Source organism: Megascapheus bottae, chromosome 10 (assembly GCF_031878675.1).
Source record: "Megascapheus bottae isolate mThoBot1 chromosome 10, mThoBot2.hap1, whole genome shotgun sequence".
NCBI classification, from domain to species: Eukaryota; Metazoa; Chordata; class Mammalia; order Rodentia; family Geomyidae; genus Megascapheus; species Megascapheus bottae.
Genome location: NC_143518.1, coordinates 61,029,856 through 61,036,014, shown reverse-complemented (window position 1 = coordinate 61,036,014; position 6,159 = coordinate 61,029,856).

The following is a 6,159-nucleotide window of genomic DNA, read 5'->3' as shown; positions in this document are numbered from 1 at the left end:
CTGCGACGAGACTGAGAGGCAGCGGGCCGGGGCTCCGGCACACGAGGGTCTCGAAGCCACGGGTGTGCCGGGGACGCGCGGTCCTCTGCAGCGCCCTGCGGGAGGCGGAGGAGGCGGGGCGGGCCCGGCCCAGCCGAGCCGAGCCGAGCCGGGCCGAGCCGAACCGAGCCGAGCCGAGCCGGGCCCAGCCCAGCCCAGCCCAGCCGAGCCGGGCGGAGACCAGCCGAGCCCAGCCGAGCCGAGCCGGGCCGAGCCGGGCCGACCCGAGCCGAGCCGAGCCGGGCGGAGACCAGCCGAGCCGAGCCGAGCCGAGCCGGGCCGGGCCGAGCCGGGCGGAGACCAGCTGAGCCGGGCCGAGCAGAACCGAGCCGGGCCGAGCCGAACCGAGCCGAGCCCAGCCGAGCCCAGCCGAGCCGGGCGGAGACCAGCCGAGCCGAGCCGAAGCGAGCCGGGCCGAGGCGGGCCGAGCCGAGCCCAGCCGAGCCGAAGCGAGCCGGGCCGAGCCGGGCCCAGCCGAGCCCAGCCGAGCCCAGCCGAGGCGGGCCGAGCCGAGCCGGGCCGAGCCGAGCCGAAGCGAGCCGGGCCGAGCCCAGCCCAGCCCAGCCCAGCCGCCCTCCTTCGGGTCCGAACGCCGCGCGCGCGCGTGCCGAGGCCGCTAACATTCTTTATCCACTTTTGAGAAACGTAGGCACAGAAAGCAGAAAAGTGACGTCCAGGTGTATAGCTCGTAATACGGAAAAAGAGGGAAGGGAGCCAGCGCCGAGGAGCAGCCCGAGAGGGCCGCGCGGGAGCCGGCGCCCGGGACCCCGCCCGGGCTTCCAGCCCAGGGGCGTTTTCGCCCCTCCATCCACGTCTGTCTTCGTGTCCTCTCCTTGTGATGATCCATTTCTGTGGAGAGCCGAATAACGCACCAGCTGTTAGAAAAGAGTAAGCATCGAGGACTGCCTGCCTGCCCCAATCACGGTGCACGAACACTGGGATATCCATCCACACCAGGAAAAAGCCACAGGCGTTTGCTAGAGAAGTAGCAGAGAGGAAAGAGGCAGGCGAGGAAAGAGGAGGAAGTGTTCTCCATTGATTTACTTGGATATCCGTGAAAAAAAAAAAAACAACTACTTTGTACCATGAATGTGACCATGTAAATAAGATTAACCGTCCACATGTTGTGCTCAATAACATTGCAAATACAAAATACGAACGTAGAAGTTGGAAAGCTGGGCTCTGGTGACTCGTGTTCGTCATCTTAGCTACACGGAATGCTAAAACTGGAGGGTCCTAGGCTTCAAGCCAGTGTGCAGAAAAGATTGGTGAGACCATCTCCAACTGACCACCAAAAAGCTGGTGTGGTGGTGTGGCTCAAGTGACAGAGCACCAGTATTGAGTGGAAAAGCTCAGTCAAGTCACTGAGTTCAAGGCCCAGTCACAGCATGTGTGCGCGCGTGTACACACACACACCAGATCAGATCAGACTGGTAATAGTCAAGGGTGGTGATGCTCACAGGTAAGCCCAGAACCCAAGACGCTGAGGTGGAAGCATCATAAGTTCGAGGCCAACTTGAACAGTTCATCCGAGATTACATAGCAAGATTTGCCTGAAAAACAGCTACACAAAACAACTCAAGAGTGCTATAATAAAACACCAACTTCTAAATCGGAGTAAAGTGGAAATGGTCTCCACAGATTTAAGGTGCCTCCTCTGTGTTCTTTTAGAATTTTTAATTAGAAGTAAGTAAAAAAGGATGATAAACCAATAAAAACTAATGGCAGTATTAAGAGTAAGAAACTTAGAAGTGAAATTAAAACATGGAACCAGTAACACTAAACATTGAATTTGGATGGAGAAGATGTTCAAGAGAGGCAAAAACAAATATTGCTTGCCTGGATATTCATGGAGCTGGCCCTTCCTCCAGACGGAATCAAAGAAGACTACCAAAGTGTGTCAAAATTAGGCCATGGCTACAAGAACTTTAGGAAACCAAAGTAAATAATGTGTTCACATTTTTAAAAATAAAAGAACTAGTTTAACTTGTCAGGGACAGTGAATATTTTGCAAAGGTCTCCTATAGGGAGAAATATTTATTTCTTAGCAAATTCTCTAGAAGGAAGAGACCTGTGAATCCCCTCAAGAGATGCTGAAGATAAAAATAATTTAGCTATAGTTGTACTGTCACACTTAGCTTTGGCCTGGAGTGAAGAAGGTGAGGAAAGGGACAGCTTAGAGTTATACTTAGAAGAAAAGAGATATCTAGGGTCTGTATTGAAGTAGAAAGAAGCCAAAGGGAAGAATTTCTAGGAGAGAGGAGACTTAGAGAAGGCTCCAGTTCTACATGGGCTTGAGTTTGATGGTATGGCATTGCATCATAAGAAAGGGAAGGCAGAAGTTATTGACTCCAATGCCCACAGTATAGGGCAAATTCAGGTCAGTGTCAGCTTCCACACTTGTCAGACTGCACTGGAAAACACATGTGGACATGTGCAGCTCGTTTTGGAAAATAAAAACTGTACCAATGATCATTAACAGTTTTTACCCTGAACTATCACAAATAGTCTTATTTTGAGGTGTAAGTAAACATTTGCTTGATTTTGAAAAAAAAAATTTAGTTTCTTTACGTGGTCCGAGTGAACCTGGATCTTGCCGTCTTGCTGTCTCAGCCTCCTGAGTGCTGGGATTACAGGTATGGATTACCACATCTGATTGCCTGATGGTAACTTTTTTTTTTTTTGCCAGTCCTGGGGCTTGAACTCAGGGCCTGAGCACGGTCCTTGGGCTTTCTCAAGGCTAGAGCTCTACCACTTGAGCCTTAGCACCACTTCCAGATTATTTTTTTCTACATACGTGGCACCAAGGAATTGAATCCCGGTCTTCCTGCATGTTAGGCAAGCACTCTACCAGTAGGCCAAACTCCTGCCACCCCTGAGGGTAACTTTTAAATAGACATTTCCAGCCATGGTCACTTGATGAAGACTCTGTCTTCATATTTCTTGTAGTCTACATTGGTTTCCTTCATCACCAGGTAGAATTTTTGGTTTGTTTGTTTTTTTATTTTTAATTGAGAGCGTATATGAGATTGTATTGGCTGATCACTATAGAAAAAATAAGGGAAGGAAACAGCAGTTCATGTAAGCAAGCACCAAGAGTCGATCCTGATATCTGGTTCTAGGTTCAGATCTATTTATTTTCCTTTCTCTGTTCATGTATTCTTCAGTTTATGAGATTAATACATGTCACTGCAGTTTAACTATTTCTAAAAATTTTTGTTCCAATATTGAGCCACTTTAGATATCTACAATACAAATCTTCAACCTAAAGAATAGAAATAGAAATTATTCATATGAAAATTCAACATCTTTAACATCAAAAGGTGTATATTATATGTAAAACCATTTTTATTAAGTGCATAGTTAAGGATGTTCTTTTAGAAAAAAATTAGTTATAAACATGTACCTATAGTATGACTTGATTTTTTGAAGCTCTTTTACCTCTCCAACAGTAAATGTCATATTAACATAATAAAGATGAAAACTCAGAACAACACCCTGGGGACCCAGCAAGTATTACTGGTTATATCTAATAGACTGATATACATTTCTTTGTGTTATAACATAGAATACATTTTTGAGACTTTTGGGCAAAAACACATTTGGCTGTATCAACACTTCAAATGTGTAGACAAATATACTCTAAATTTTTATGGATAAACATTTTTCCACTGGAGGGTGCAATTTGACAGCATATTAATATTTTGCAGTTCTTTCAATAAGTATAGTTTTTAAAAATATCACAGACCTGATTATTTCTAAAATACTAATAAAGAATAGTGAGCAGACTTCATAAACTTTAAAATAAATGGTACCAATAAGAATTTGAGCATTACTGCACAAACTTTTTATGATTTAATTAGGAACAAGTGATTTATAAACTAAACAAAATCATATTATTTTGTTGTACCTTTATGGGTACATACTGTAAAAGTATATACAATGATTCATGATGAAAGAAAATACAGTTCCATCTTTTCTATTACAATGTTTACAATTATTTTCCAGCACTCTGCATTCACTTAAATTGGTATATAAATATAAACTGCTTTTCATTTATTAGACTTTACACTCCGTAATGTTGTGTAGCCTAAATGCAAATTTAGTAAACATCAAACTGATATATTTGGGTAGCCTAGTGGTTCGCATCTTTAGTTCCAGCCCTTCAAGGAAAAAAAGAGTAGAAGAATCATTTGTCTAAGGACAGCCTGGACAAAAGTGAGAGACCCGGCTGGGAATGTGGCTTAGTGGTAGAGTGCTTGAGATGGTAGCAAGCATGAAGCCCTGGGTTCAAATCCTCAGTATCACATACACGGAAAAGGCCAGAAGTGTCACTGTGGCTCAAGTGGTAGAGTGCTGGCCTTGAACAAAAGAAGAGTTCAAGCTTCAGAACTGGGAAAAACAAAATACAAACAACAACAAAAAAGCAAACTAAAATCTAGAAGAATATGGCTTAAGTAACAGGGTTCTTGTCTACTAATATTGACGTGTAGCTGCTTTGGTTGCATATCTCATATTTATTAAAATTATTAGAAATGTTCCTTACATTTAACCATAATAGCCAGTATTAATTTTATCTTTAAATATTACCTGTGCTAGTCCTTAGCTGTGCTAACAGCTCTATCTTTATAAGCTTTCCAGTTTTTAATGTCCATATCCTCACTACCACCTCAACATTTTTCTCCACTTCACAGAGAAGAGTGAAAAGTTCTGAGTGTCTTGACAGAGTCAGCGTTAGTACCAGGACTCCACCCAAGATGCCTGGCTCTGGGGCCCAGATATTACAACCACTTAGTAACTCTGTTACATTTTTAGTTATGCAACACTGCTACTGCTTTTATTTTTATATTTTAGGCATAGAAGGAGGATTTATTTTTGGTACTAAAACAGATTTTGACAGGGTTTAACGTTCATTTTTGTAACCTTTCGGTGTTAGCAGGAGACCTCCATCTTTCCCTTGTAGATGTGCCTATGACATGGGGTCATTAAATATTCTTGCAGGCTATATTAGTTTTGAATGTTTTAAGCAATTAAGATATGTCTGCTTATTATTTGTTCTACAATTTCTTAAAGATCATGTCTACCTCTAGCACAAATTAATTGCACAGGTGTTTTGTAAGTAGCAACAGCCTGTGCCACAATAACTTTTCAATTACTAAAATACTTTAATGGATGCCAGATTATTATCTTTTCTTGCCAATCCTGGGACTTGAACTCAGGGCCTGGGAACTGTCCTTGGACACTTTTTGCTCAAGGCTAGCACTCTGCCACTTGAGCCTCAGCACTACTTCTGGCCTTTTCTGAGTATGTGGTGCCGAGGGATTGAACCCAGGGTTTTGTGGATGCTAGGCGAACACTCTACCACTAGGCTACACTTTCAGTTCCTTGATGCCAGATTCTTCCGTTATGTGTCTGTGGGGTGCAGTGTGAAAAGTCAGGATGGAGAATTGGTTTTCCATTTTAAGAATCAAATTACAGATCTTTGGAGTTCTGGAGATACATCACTGTCTTCGAAGCAGAGAACTCTACAGCCTTTGGGAGATGAACCCTGACTTGCCAAGGGGGCCCTGGTGACATAAGCACCTTAAGAGGAATTATTTGATGATCATGATGTCAAGAGCCTCACCAGGAGCCAGAGTTCTGGACAAAGACATGGGAGAGGGGGTCTAAGTCCTAGGAGAGGTAGGTTCAGATGATAGGGGGGTACTTGAGGCATCTGAGCATGAGGGCCTTTTTGGCATCTCTTCCATGACTAGCATTTCTATTTCAAGAGGCGGGACTTGTAGGCCCCATCTGGCCTGCTGGTGTGTATCTACTTCCCATCAATCCAAGAGTGGTTTCTCAGGACTGTGGAGGGCCTCTTTCTCTGGGAAAACCTCTCACAACTCAGTACTGCACTCATAATTTGGCCCACTGACTACCCTTTCCCAAATTTTTCAGCTCCATCTCCAGCCCAGAATCTCACTCTAAATGCAAAATTCCACTTTCCTGTGGGGAGCCGGAGTAGCCAAGACGGCGCCTGTCCCCTGCCTCGCTCATTGTATACAAATTTCTTAGTTCCCCTTAGTGGGTGTGTGAGTGCAGAGCCTTTGCTCGCTCCGCTGCGTCTGCGCGTATGAC